The following is a 15,670-nucleotide window of genomic DNA, read 5'->3' as shown; positions in this document are numbered from 1 at the left end:
TAGTAGGTGTAACATCATATTTGTAATTTATACTACCGTTAAAAGTTCGGGGTCAGTAAGATTTATTACATCTTTGAGAGAAGTCTCTTCTGCTCACCAAGGCTGCCTTTATTTGATCAAAAGGAAGTAAAAAACAGTAATATTGTGAAATATTACAATTTAACACAACAGTTTTCTACGTGAGTATATTGTGAAATGTAATTTATTTTTTTTATCTAAGTTAATTTTTATTACTCCAGTCTTCAGCGTCTCATGATCCAAGTCAAGTCAAGTCACTTTTGTTGTCACATCACCACAGCACATGTGCCTTGGTGAGTGAAATTATTTTGAGCTTGCTCCAGAAATTGCAGAAACAATTAACAGTTAACACTACATATTATACGCAGTATGTGCATACATACAGTTAGCAATAAACATTATACACTATACACAGAATGTACACGTTCCATATTATGTAAACATATATAAGCATAAAAATATGCTAAGGTGAAACAGAGTATACTTGAAATGGATAAAGAAATGTCATGGATGTGCATTGGATGGGTAGGGTATTGTATTAAATGCAGTGTGTATGTTCAGTCCAGTGTTGAACTGTTGGAGTTAAAGGGCAGTGTGTGGCGTTCCATATTGTGGGAGTGTGCTGTAGGGTGTATTAGTTCTGACTGTTCATTAGTTTGATAGCCTGAGGGAAAAAGCTATCCTTCAGTCTGCTAGTGCAGGATCGGATGCTGTGGAGACGTCTTCCTGAGGGCAGCAGAGAGAGCAGTCTGTGGGACGGGTGGCTGAAGTCACTGATGATCCTCCAGGCTTTCCTTATACACCGTCTGGTGTAGATGCCCCGGAGCGAGAGAAGCTCACCTCCAATAATGTGGCTGGCAGTTCGCACTACCCTTTTCAGAGCTTTACGGTTTCCAGCGGTGCTGTTTCCGAACCATGCAGTGATGCAGCCCGACAGGATGCTCTCTATAGTGCAAGAGTAAAATGTTCTGAGGATGCTGGGGCTCATTCCAAACTTCCTCAGCCGTTTCAGGAAGAAGAGGCGCTGGTGTGCCTTCTTCAGCACTGCGTCAGTGTGTGTAGACCAGGTGAGATCCTCACTGATGTTAAAGCTGAGGAACTTGATCCTGCTTACCCGCTCCACAGGTGTCTTGTCGACGGTGATGGTTGTGTGTTCTCTGCTCTGTCTCCTGAAATCCACAACCAGCTTATTGGTCTTGTCGATGTTGAGTGAGAGGTGGTTCTCCTGACACCACTCACCTCCTCTCTGTTGGCCATGTCATCGTTGTTGGTGATCAGGCCTATCACCGTTGTGTCATCAGCAAATTTGACGATGACGTTGGAGCTGTGTGTGGCTGTAAAGTCATGTGTGTACAGGGAGTACAGGAGTGGGCTGAGGACACAGCCCTGAGGAGCACCAGTGTTCAGGGTCAGCAGGGATGAAGTATTGTTGCCCATTCTGACCACTTGACTTCTGCCTGTCAGGAAGTCCAGGATCCAGCTGCACAGAGATCTGTTTAGTCCCAGAGTCTGGAGCTTCGTAACAAGTGTGGCAGACACTATGGTGTTAAATGCTGAGCTTTAGTCCACAAACAGCATTCTCACATAGGTGTCCTTATTTTCCAGGTGGGAGAGAGCAGTGTGTAGGGTGAAAGCAACAGCATCGTCTGTAGAACGGTTGCTTCGATATGCAAATTGCAGCGGGACCAATGAGGCAGGCAGCAAAGAGCAGATGTAATCTCTGACGAGTTTCTCAAAACACTGAAAATGGGTGTGAGAGCAATGGGCCTCCAGTCATTTAAGCATGTGATTTTGTTTCTCTTTGGAATGGGCACAATGGTAGATTTTTTAAAGCACGAGGGAACCACAGACAGACAGACATTCTGATTTGCTGCTCAATAAACATTTTTAATTATTATCAATGTCTTATCAATTATCAAAAGTTAAAACAAACATTTCTGTTTTAAATAAACACTGTACTGTTTTAAAACTTTATTCATCAAAGAATCCTGAAAAAATGAAGCAACACAGCTATTTTGAACACTGATAATAATCAGAAATGTTTCTTCAGAAGCAAATCAGATTGATTTCTGAAGGATCACGTGACACTGTTGACTGGAGTAAAGATGCTGAAAATCCAGCTTTACCATCACAGGAATAAATTACTTCTCTAAATATATTCAAATAGAAAACAGTCTTTTAAAGTGTAGTAAATTGTATTCATTTCATACATACATAATTTTTATAAACATAACAACCCAAACTTATGAAACAGTTGTGTATGTTCAAGATTGTACTTACTAGTCCTGCAGTTTATAGCATCTTGGAGATGTTGTCTGACAGCAGCGGTGGGCCGACAGGGTGAGCAGGGCCTTCTCTGCTGGCCCTATAAAAAACAAAATTTTGTGAAAAATGATTTACTGATTATTTAATTATCATTTACATTTGTGTAATGTCCACAAATTGCTTGTGATTAGTTTAGTTGAGGTTGACCTGGAATATCCTACATTTAAAAAAGTCTATGGCCAGCACTACAGATGGTGCTACCCTTTTGATGAAAGAAGTCACATCTGATTTGTTATGAGCATTAGTGACAGAATCATCAGCCAATCAAATTTTGACGTTCAATGACAGCACACCCTCTGGGTCTAGAGACGTGCCCAGTGCTACCCTCAGCGTTCGACTGCCCTTTTAGTCAGGGATTTTCAAAGTACGAAGGTGAAATTCAATGAAATGAAAATACAGCCTACAGATCTTGTTGCCAATCTACTAAAATGCTTTTTTAAGGTGCTCTTTTGCAGAAAAAAGAGAATAACTGAGAAAGGAAGACCTACACCTAAACTGAAGGCCAGCAACGTTTTTTGCACCATTTCAAAGATTGCAACTACGAGTGCTGTGAGTGGCTAACAGTTAAACCAAGCACAAGTTATTTTTTATGCCGCAATTAATTTTTAATCCGAGTCAAGGGACATGAAATGAGTACTTTATTATTTGATGAGTATTGTATAATCCACATTGTTATAATAGAGGTCGACCGATTCATCGGTTTTGCTGATTAATTGGCACCGATAGTTGATTTGCAGAACTATCGGTTATCGGCAAAAATGGAGATAGTTTACCTTGTGTGTGTCTTTTTTTGTGAAATAAAAATAAACTGATAACAAATAAACAGTTTTAGAATGTGACACGTCCGGAGTGTGTGATAACTGTGACTTCTCAAAGATGAGGCGCTGCGCTTTTGCACAGTGTGTTAACTTTTTTTATATATTTTGACTAGATAATCATGCAGTGTTCTAAAATAGCAGCAAATAAAATGTGAGAGTACACATACAATATCAATAACTTGTGTCATTTGTGTATATATAATTTGTCTTTTAATATGGCCTTGTGTATGTCTTTCAAGATGGCTCTCTTTAAGCATGACTGTTGAAATTAAATTGTAATACTTAACAATAAGAGTCCATTTGTAACATTAAGGAAAGCTGCAGAAATATTGTTCCTTTTTAGAGGGTTTTCATTTGATTTAAACATTTCCTATTACTAATAGGTTTCCTTTTTACATTTTAAAGTTTCTTCTTTTAACATTAGTAAACTATGAAATAACTTTAATGATTAATATAATAATTAATATTAATACTACATTTTTATTCATTTACAAAGTATGGTTCAGTACTTTTACTGTTTTTTTTTTTTTAAATAATAAAGCTCTATTTTAGTTTTCGTTCAGTATCCATTTTAAAAACTATTGGTTGATAAATCGGTATCGGCCAGTGTGGAACAACCTAGCTATCAGTATCGGTAAAATCCACTATTGGCCAATCTCTAGTTGATAATACTGTATTGTGGTGTGTGGATGTCCAGCATTTGTACAGTTCTGCTGCTTTGGGCGTCGTCATTCCCGTCACCCGTGTATTGGCTGATTACTTTTACTGAGCATGTAGGGAAATTTACTCTGCATTTAAAGGGATGGTTCACCCCAAAATGAACATTTGCTGTTAATTTACTCTCCCTCAGGTCATGCAAGTTTTTTTTTCTGCAGTAGAACAGTAAAGATTTTTAGGTGAAACCGTTGTCCTTGGTGATTCTTAAATGCAAGTCAGCGGCTGCTGGTTTTTGAGAAAAACAAAACAAAAAAACAAGACCAAATCAATACCGGTGGCTCCTGGTGACACATTGAGATCTAATGAACAGAAATGATCAGTCTGTACAAGAAAATGAACACTACTTACAACAGTATTACCTTTAATCCAAAGCCTGGGCAACCAGCTGTCAGCGCGTTCACAACTGTCCATAGATGCGACTTCTCTGTCACATGACAACGGATGCACAGGCGTGATACTGGAGCAGATGACACTGTTTCCGGCGCAGCATCGTGATGTCTATCAGCCAAGTGAACTATCAGTGAACTATCCCTTTAAGGGGGGGTGAAATGCTATTTCATGCATACTGAGTTTTTTACAATGTTAAAGAGTTGGATTCCCATGCTAAACATGGACAAAGTTTCAAAAATTAAGTTGTATGTTTGAAGGAGTATTTTTGTTACCAAAATACTCCTTCCAGTTTGTCACAAGTTTCGGAAAGTTTTTTTCGAGTATGGCTCTGTGTGACGTTAGATGGAGCGGAATTGCCTTATATGGGTCCTAAGGCACTTCTGCCGGAAGAGCGCGCGCTCCTGTATAGCGAGGCTGAGCAGCACAGACATTTCACTGATCAGAGCGATTCACTGATCAGAGCGAGAGCGTCGCGAAAAGTCACAAAAGAAATGTGTTTTTGGTTGCCAGGGCAAGACAACCCTGCACAGATTACCAAAAAAAAAAAAAAAAAACAGCATTAAGGAACCAGTGGATGGAGTTTATTTTTACAGAGCATCAACGGAGTTGTGCAAGTGTTTTTGTTTGTTTCCTGCATTTCGAAGATGCTTGTTCACAAGGCCCAGTTTGACGACGGATTTGCGTATCGTTTATTTCTTAAGGATGATGCAATCCCAAGGAAAAAGGGTCACGATCGTGTGTTGGAACCGCAGGCGGTGAGTAAAACTGCTTCAAATATCTCTGCCTCCTTGTTAGTGCGTCCCCTCCCATGCCAGAGACCCGGGTTCGAGCCCCGCTCGGAGCGAGTCGTTGCTGCTGCTGCTTTCGTTCAGTTTCAGCCTCTGGATCTGATTCTGGATCATAAATAAACGACTGAATCTGACTGTAAGCCATGGTTTGTTTTGGATGATGGGTTTTCCCTCACGGTAATGTCACAGCTTCCACATCCTCTCAATGGAAAAGCCTATTCGCGCTCGTGATTCTTTAGCTCCGCCCACACGTCACGCCTCCAGCCGGTCGTGTTTTTCCGGGAAAAATCGGTACAGACTATCTTTCTCTTATGACTATAATAAAACTAAAGACTTTTTGGATTTATGAAGGATGCAGTACTACTCTATATGTACTCAAGATTAACAGGATATTGAGTGAAAACAAGCATTTCACCCCCTTTAACCCACACTAATCTAGCCTACTGTTGAAGTTGTTGATCAGCCGTCATTGTTGATGAGAGCCTGTGTGTGGCATAATATGTGCATTACACATATGGCTGCGTTAGCTGTAACAGAGATGTGTAAGATGTGTACAGGTATCTTACAGTTGCTTACTGAAGGCCCTGACTGAAACCCCACGGTACTCACTGTCTGACAGAAGGTTCACTCAGACTCTGCTCACCATCACTGAAGAGTTCAGGAACAAAATAAGCCATCGGACAGAGACACAACAATATTTACTCTGCAGTTCCAGGATCATTAGGAGGAAACAAGGTAGAACAGAGGTAAAATGCAGATAAAAGACAGAATAATATCTAACAATTATAATAACATATGTAATATACATATTCTACTACTAATAATATAATCTTAAAATAACAGAATTTAGATTTTTAATTTTAGGTTGAGTGTGACTTACGTTTTGGATGTCAGGGACTTCTTAAAATTGGTGAAATATATTCGGAAAAAGGCATATTAATGTGTTTCATGAGCTTCTTCAGTTCACCTGTATTTCTAAGTCAGTATCTCCCTTCAGAAATGTTGAAATCTTGGAGCTTCACATCTGTTCCGTAGAGTTTCTTTCTGTCCTCCTGAAATCACATAACAATTTGTATTAATATCTGTTTATCATGAAATATCAAAACTCATGTGAACTTGTTTTCAGCCGATTACACTCTCAGTGTAAATGACGTCATTGATTCAGTAAATCAGCCTTTTCCAATACAACACTGACAAATCACCAGCAAAACATTCACAGAGCCATCAAGATATCTCATACACAAACGAAGATTTGATTAAAAGCCCAGAGTTTCATCAAAAAGAGCTCAATCTATAGAGTTAGCCTACCTGAAAACTGCTAAGATGCTAACAGACTTTTTTGAAGACACTAAACCATTTCTATAAAATAAATTTAATTGAAACATGTCAATAACAGGTAAGAAACGTGTCTGGAACATTTGTATATAATAGTTGTGTGATTTTAGCAACTAAACATACCTAAAACAGTGTAAACCGAGAGACGGAGATTACTGCCCTTACGAAAATTAACCATGGTTTTACTACAAATAAAACCAAAAAACCATGGTTACTGTAGTTAAACCATGGTAACCACAAATTAACCATGGTTTTGCTATATTTACCATAGTTTAACCATGGTATTTGTAGTAAATCTGTGGTTTTACAAATGGCAGTCAATACGCCAAAAAACCATGGGTTACTACAGTTTTACTATAATAAAACCATGGTTATTTTTCGTAAGGGTGCCTGCCAGTAACCATGGCAACTCTGCTCCCCGCTTGCGCAGAACTCACCGCACACACAGCATTTACACAAACAAACATCTCGAGTTAAAACATTACATTTATAATGTACAGTCTCATTCAATAATCACTCAATAATGAATGGAAAACTCATTTTGTAGCTCAGAAAGCAACAGCAAAAATAGCTCACCTGTAAAGAGACGGATTCTTTCTGGTAGCCTGTAAAAGAGGGAAAAACATGGTGAAAAAGCAGTCAGGACTTCTCTTTAATAATCCGCTTTTAGATTTTCCCTCCGAGAAACTGTTGGAAACGCATTAAGACGTTGACATTAATTTAAAAAGCTTGTCTAAACAATTTGAAAATGAGCCAGTCTCTTCAGCTGCCCATAGACTGTATAAAACACCACGTGCCTTACTAGTACCTTTTCAAAGTCACAGAATTAAAAAGTGGTATTTTTTTTGTCTATTTGAGTTGAACTGAAATCGTAACGTTACCTGAAAGCCACAGATGTCGCTGGGATGAGTCTCTTCTCTCTCTCTGGGTGGCTAAAAGAGATGAATAACTGGGTACACACACAGAGATGAGCGCGGCATCGGCCCGCGGTCGTGAACCAACTCAGGGCCGACGATTGACGAGCTGGACAACAGAGCACTGACCGAATTATATTGGCCTCTGCCTGGCCGATGTTTTATAGATGTTTAAGGTATAGAGGCCGACGTTTCGATATTGGGCCAATGTCGGCCAGACGTACATGTGCTGTCTGGGTATGTTCACGTGGCTGTTTTCGTTTATATTCGCCAAGCTATTATGTATTTTGAAATAAACTTGTCTGTGATGTGTTCGTTCGTACGACAACAGGCAGAATCCTGCAGCTCGAGAGATATATGTTATTCTGCCAGTCTTTCACACTTAAACGGTACACAAACACCTGCATTTAGCTCTTGTTATGTTATAATGGGTGTATTGTGTGCATTTGTGGTAATATTTTAATTTAAAAAGCTCTTAAACAAGGACATGCCCTTTAGCAAAACCTCAATTCCTTCGCAATTTAACATCGCAAAAGGCTTTAGATTACACTGACTAAGTTTGGTGTCGATCTGAATAAATCCTTAGGAGGATTTTGTTAAAGTACAACCCCTGAAAATGACAAAAACAACACCAATTTTGCAGAGAAAATTCTAAATTACCGACTTCCTGTTGGGATTCGGATTTCGTACCAAGATACTTTTTTGTAGGTATTGGTGTGTTACACGTGTGTACCAATTTTTGTACATGTACTTGAAACATAGCTCGAGGCGCACTCTGTTGAATCTGTATAGGGGGCACTATAGAGCCATTTTGCCACACCCTTTGGACTATTGGCATTTAGATGTGTTCAGGCCAGGACTCTTATCAAACATGTGAAGTTTGGGGCAGATTGGACATTGTATGTCTGAGTTATAGCAACTTCATTTTTCATGGCGAATCATCGAAATTCGCCAGGCCGCCACGGACACGCCCTTCAACGAAAACTCAAGATCTTCGCAATTTAACATCGCAAAGGCCTTTAGATTAGGCATACCAAATTTGGTGTTGATTCGAAGAAATCTCTAGGAGGAGTTCGTTAAAATACAACACAATAATAATAATAATAATAAACAAAGCAGATACAAGAGGGTCCTCGCACCTCGGTGCTCGGGCCCTAATTAAAGCTGCAAGCAGCGATGAACGGGCCCTCGCACTCGGGGACACCTCCAGTGAGTGGCTTTAGTAAAAAGGTGAACGGTGAGAAATGTGCATTTAAACTCATAAACATAAGTGGAATACATCAAAGTATATTCAATATATGTGCCAATCTTCCTGTTTCCAGCAGGTGGCGCTATCATTAAAATGGAATATTTGCCTGCAGATATGTTCAGGCCAGGACTCTTATCGAACATGTGAAGTTTGGGGAAGATCCAACCTTTTATGCCTGAGTTACAACAACTTCTCTTGCGGTAGTGATACATGAAATTTTGTCATGGCGACAAAATTTTACAAACAAAAACTCAAGATCTCCTAAATTTAACATTGCATAGACTGACCACAAAAAAATACATTCATGTCCAAAAATCTCTAGTAGTTTGTCTCAGCGTAAAGTATGTCATTTCCTGTTGCCAGCAGGTGGCGCTATGACTATAACTGAATATGGGCATGTAGATCTGTTAAGGGCAGAAGTAATCTAACATGCAAAGTTTGGACATTGTATGTCTGAGTTACAGCAACTTCCTTTTTCATGGCAAAACATCGAAATTTGTCAGGCCGCCATGGACACGCCCTTTAACGAAACCTCAAGATCTTCGCAATTTAACTTCGCAAATGCCTTAAGATTACACTGACCAAGTTTGGTGTTGATCTGAATAAATCTCTAGGAGGAGTTTGTTAAAGTACAACCCCTGAAAATGGCAAAAACAACACCAATTTTGCAGGGAAAATTTAAAATAACCGACTTCCTGTTGGGATTTGGATTTCGAACCAACATACTTTTTTGTAGGTATTGGTGTGTTACATGTGTGTACCAGTTTTTGTACATGTATGTGAAACATAGCTCGAGGCGCACTCCGTTGAAAGTGTATACGCACTCAGTTGAAAGTGTATAGGTGGCTTTATCGAGCCATTTTGCCACACCCGATGGAATATTGGCCTTCAGATCTGTTCAGGCCAGGACGCTTATCACACATGTGAAGTTTGGGCAAGATCGGACATTTTATTCCTGGGTTATAACATCTTTTATTCCCATGGCGAGACATCGAACTTCGTCACGGTGCCATGGATAAGCCTTTTAACGAAAACTCAAGATCTTCACAACTAAACATCACACAGGTCTTTAGATTAGGCATACCAAATTTGGTGTTGATTCGAAGAAATCTCTAGGAGGAGTTCGTTAAAATACAACACAATAATAATAATAAACAAAGCAGATACAAGAGGGTCCTCGCACCTCGGTGCTCGGGCCCTAATTAAAGCTGCAAGCAGCGATGAACGGGCCCTCGCACTCGGGGACACCTCCAGTGAGTGGCTTTAGTAAAAAGGTGAACGGTGAGAAATGTGCATTTAAACTCATAAACATAAGTGGAATACATCAAAGTATATTCAATATATGTGCCAATCTTCCTGTTTCCAGCAGGTGGCGCTATCATTAAAATGGAATATTTGCCTGCAGATATGTTCAGGCCAGGACTCTTATCGAACATGTGAAGTTTGGGGAAGATCCAACCTTTTATGCCTGAGTTACAACAACTTCTCTTGCGGTAGTGATACATGAAATTTTGTCATGGCGACAAAATTTTACAAACAAAAACTCAAGATCTCCTAAATTTAACATTGCATAGACTGACCACAAAAAAATACATTCATGTCCAAAAATCTCTAGTAGTTTGTCTCAGCGTAAAGTATGTCATTTCCTGTTGCCAGCAGGTGGCGCTATGACTATAACTGAATATGGGCATGTAGATCTGTTAAGGGCAGAAGTAATCTAACATGCAAAGTTTGGAGCAGATTGGACATTGTATGTCTGAGTTACAGCAACTTCCTTTTTCATGGCAAAACATTGAAATTTGTCAGGCCGCCATGGACACGCCCTTTAACGAAACCTCAAGATCTTCGCAATTTAACTTCGCAAATGCCTTAAGATTACACTGACCAAGTTTGGTGTTGATCTGAATAAATCTCTAGGAGGAGTTTGTTAAAGTACAACCCCTGAAAATGGCAAAAACAACACCAATTTTGCAGGGAAAATTTAAAATAACCGACTTCCTGTTGGGATTTGGATTTCGAACCAACATACTTTTTTGTAGGTATTGGTGTGTTACATGTGTGTACCAGTTTTTGTACATGTATGTGAAACATAGCTCGAGGCGCACTCCGTTGAAAGTGTATACGCACTCAGTTGAAAGTGTATAGGTGGCTTTATCGAGCCATTTTGCCACACCCGATGGAATATTGGCCTTCAGATCTGTTCAGGCCAGGACCCTTATCACACATGTGAAGTTTGGGCAAGATCGGACATTTTATTCCTGGGTTATAACATCTTTTATTCCCATGGCGAGACATCGAACTTCGTCACGGTGCCATGGATAAGCCTTTTAAGGAAAACTCAAGATCTTCACAACTAAACATCACACAGGTCTTTAGATTAGACTGACCACAAAAAAGACACTGATGTCATAAAATTTCTATGAGTAGTTCGCCGCAGTGTAAAATATGTCACTTCCTGTTGCCAATAGGTGGCGCCATGACTATAACTGAATATGGGCATGTAGATCTGTTCAGGTTCGGACTCTCATCAAACTTGTGAAGTTTGGGGCATGTGTTGTATGTAGTTTGGGGCATATTTGGAAATTGTATATCTGAGTTATAGCAACTTAATTTTTCATGGCGAATCATCGAAATTCGCCAGGCCGCCACGGATACGCCCTTCGAAGAAAACTCAAGATCTTCACAATTTAACATCGCAAAGGCCTGTAGATTAGGCCTACTAAATTTGGTTCTGCTCTGAATTAATCTCTAGGAGGAGTTCGTTAAAATACAACACATGGAAATGGCAAAAATCACAAAAAATTTGCTCATAAAATAAAAAATATCTGACTTCCTGTTGGGTTTAGAATTTTGCTCCAAGAGTCTTTTTTGTAGGTCTTGGCGTGTTACATGTGTGTACCGATTGTCATACATGTGCGTGAAACGTAGCTCGAGGCGCACACCACTGAACGTGTATAGGTGGCGCTATCGAGCCATTTTTCCACGCCCACTTCTGAAACCCATATCAGACGTAAATTTTTGCCAGTTCGGAGGTGTGTGCAAATTTTCCTGACTTTTTGAGTATTTTAGGCCTTCAAAAATGCGATTAATTTGGTACCGTAATAATAATAATAAACGGAGCAGATACAATAGGGTCCTCACACTTTCGGTTTAATTAAAGCTGCAAGCAGCGATGAAAGGGCCCTCGCACCCGGGCTCACCGCCAGCGAGTGGCTTTAGTAAAAAGGTGAACGTGAGAAATATGCATTTAAAGTCATAAATATAAGTGGAATATATCAAAGTTTACTCCATATATGTACCAATCTTCCTGTTGGCAGCAGATGGCACTATCATTATAATGGAAAATTGGCCTTCAGATGTGTTCAGGCCAGGACTCTTATCGAACATGTGAAGTTTGGGGAAGATCGAACATTTTATGCCTGAGTTACAACAACTTCTCTTGCTGTGGCGAGACATCAAATTTTGTCATGGCACCATGGACACGTACTTTAACAAAAACTCAAGATCTCCACAATTTAACATTGCACCGGCCTTTAGATTAGACTGACCACAAAAAATACATTAATGTCAAAACATTTCTAGGAGTAGTTTGTCGCAGCGTAAAACATGACACTTCCTGTTGCCAGCAGGTGGCGCTATGACTATAACTGAATATAGGCATGTAGATCTGTTAAGGGCAGAAGTCTTATCTAACATGTGAAGTTTGGGGCAGATTGGACATTGTAAGTCTGAGTAACAGCAACTTCCTTTTTCATGGCAAAACATCGAATTTTGTCAGGCCACCATGGACAAACCCTTTAACGAAACTTCAAAATCTTCGTAATTTAACATCGCAAACGCCTTTAGATGTAACTGACCAAGTTTGGTGTTGATCTGAATATATCTCTATGAGTAGTTTGTTAAAGTACAACCCCTGAAAATGGCAAAAACAACGGCAATTTTGCAGAGAAAATTCTAAATAACCGACTTCCTGATGGGATTCGGATATCGCAACATGGGACTTTTTTGTAGGTATTGGTGTGTTACATGTGTGTATCGATTTTTGTACATGTACGTGAAAAATAGCTCGAGGCGCACTCCATTGAATATGCATATGCACTCCGTTGAAAGTGTATAGGTGGCGCTATCGAGCCATTCTGCCACACCAGGTGGAATATTGGCCTGCAGATCTCTTCAGGTCAGGACTCTTATCACACATGTGAAGTTTGGGGAAGATCGGATATTTTATGCCTGAGTTATAACATCTTTTATTCACATGGCGAGACATCGAACTTCGCCATGGTGCCGTGGACACGCCTTTTAACGAAAACTCAAGATCTTCACAACTGAACATCGCACAGGCCTTTAGATTAGACTGACCACAAAAAAGACATTGATGTCAAAAAACTTCTAGGAGTAGTTTGTCACAGCGTAAAATATGACACTTCCTGTTGCCAATAGGTGGCGCTATGACTATAACTGAATATGGGCATGTCAATCTGTTCAGGTTCAGAGTTTCATCAAACATGTGAAGTTTGGGGCAGATTGGACATTGTATGTGTGAGTTATAGCAACTTCATTTTTCATGGCGAATCATCGAAATTCGCCAGGCCACCACGGACACGCCCTTCAACGAAAACTCAAGATCTTCGCAATTTAACATCGCAAAGGACTTTAGATTAGGCATACCAAATTTGGTGTTGATTTGAAGAAATCTCTAGGAGAAGTTCATTAAAATACAACACATGGAAATTACCAAAATTACACAAAATTTGCTCATAATATTAAAAATAACCGACTTCCTGTTGGGTTTAGAATTTTGGTCCAAGAGTCTTTTTTGTAGGTATTGGTGTGTTACATATGTGTGCCAATTTTCGTGCATGTACGTGAAACATAGCTGGAAGGCTGTTGATGTTCTTAGTATAGGTGGCGCTGTCGAGCCATTTTGCCACACCATCTTCTGATTCCTATATCAGACGAAAATTTTCACCAGGTTTGACGCGTGTGCAAAGTTTCATGACTTTTTGAGCATGTTAAAGCCCTCAAAAATGAGATTCATTCGGGAGAAGAAGAAGAAGAAGAAGAAACAAAGCAGATACAAGAGGGTCCTCGCACCTCGGTGCTCGGGCCCTAATTAAAGCTGCAAGCAGCGATGAACGGGCCCTCGCACCCGGGCTCACCACCACCCGGTGCCCAAAGGAGGAACCGTGAACGTTGGGCCATATGCTTGTAAAATAGTAAAGATTTTTGCCACATTTCCTGCTGCCAACAGGTGGCGTTATGATTATAACTGAATATCGTCATGTAAATGTCTTTAGGCCAGGACTCTTACTAAACATGCAAAGTTTCAGGCAGATCAGACATCTCATGTTTAAGTTAGTATGAAATAAGTCATTCCTGTTGCCAGCAGGCGGCACTATACTTATAATTGACTATTGGCCTTTAGTTGTGTTCAGTCCAGGACTCTTATAAAACATGTGAAGTTTGGGTCAGATTGGGAATTGTATGCATAAGTTACAACAACTTCCTGTTTCATAGTATTAATAGCATCCGTTAGCACATAGTAAGTGTTGTTAGAATGTTTGAAAATATTTCTAGCATAATTAGCACACAATGTCAAATTTTATTGTGTTGCAAATAGTGCATAAAATTGTTAAACATGACCCTTCCTGTTGCCAGCAGGTGGCGCTATGACTTTAACCGAATCTGGGCATGTTGATGTATTCAGGACAGGACCCTTGTCAAATGTGTGAAGTTTGGGGCAGATCGGACGTTGCTAGCCTGAGTTACAGCAACTTCCTTATTCACTACATTAGCAGCATGCGTTAGCACTTAGCTAAGTGTTTCTAGCATGCATTAATATGTATCTATTATGTTGCCAGCCTATTTAACACTTGTTTACACTTTTTAATATGTTCCTAGGAGTCTGTGACAGTGTTAACCATGCCACTTCCTGTTACCAGCAGGTGGCGCTATGACTATAACTGAATATGGGCATGCTGATGTGTTCAGTACGGGACTCTTGTCAAACGTGTGAAGTTTGGGGCAGATCGGACGTTGCTAGCTTGAGTTACAACAACTTCCTTATTTAATGTCATAGTTGCATGTTTTAACACTTAGCTAAGTGTTGCTAGCATGTTTTATTATGCTTCTAGCATGTTGCCAGCCTATTTAACACTTTTTGACACTTTTTAATTCATTCTTAGGAGTTCATAACAGTGTTAACCTTGTCACTTCCTGTTACCAGCAGGTGGCGCTATGACTATAACTGAATTTGGTCATTGGTGTTTGTTCAGAACAGAACACTTATCACACGTGTGAAGTTTGGGGAAGATTGGACATTGCTTGCTGAGTTACAGCAACTTCCTTTTTCACTACATTATTAGCATGCTTTAACACTTAGCTTATGTTGCTAGCCTGTATTAGTATGTATCTAGTATGTTGCCAGCCTATTTAACACTTTTTGACACTTTTAAATATGTTCCTAGGAGTCTGCAATAGTGTTAACCATGTCACTTCCTGTTACCAGCAGGTGGCGCTATGACTATAACTGAATTTGGTCATTGGTGTTTGTTCAGAACAGAACACCTATCACACGTGTGAAGTTTGGGGAAGATTGGACATTGCTTGCTGAGTTACAGCAAATTCCTTTTTCACTGCCTTAGTAGAATGCTTCAACACTAAGCTAAGTGTTGCTAGCTTGATTCATTATGTTTCCAGCATGTTGCCAGCCTATTTAACACTTTTTGAGACTTTTTAATTTGTTCCTAGGAGTCCATAACATTGTTAACCTTGTCACTTCCTGTTACCAGCAGGTGGCACTATGACTATTACTGAATTTGGTCATGGGTGTTTGTTCAGAGCAGAACACCTATCACACGTGTGCAGTTTGGGTAAGATCTGACATTGCTTGCCTGAGTTACAGCAACTTTCTTTTTCACTACATTATTAGCATGCTTTAACACTTAGCTAATGTTGTTAGCATGTATTAGTATGTATCTAGTATGTTGCCAGCCTATTTAACACTTGTTGACACTATTTAATATGTTCCTAGGAGTCTGTAATAGTGTTAACCATGTCACTTCCTGTTACCAGCAGGTGGCGCTATGACTATAACTGAATTTGGTCATGGTTCTT

The sequence above is a fragment of the Carassius gibelio genome, chromosome A18 (assembly GCF_023724105.1).
Source record: "Carassius gibelio isolate Cgi1373 ecotype wild population from Czech Republic chromosome A18, carGib1.2-hapl.c, whole genome shotgun sequence".
Lineage (NCBI taxonomy): Eukaryota > Metazoa > Chordata > Actinopteri > Cypriniformes > Cyprinidae > Carassius > Carassius gibelio.
Note: the sequence above shows the minus strand (reverse complement) of the source record.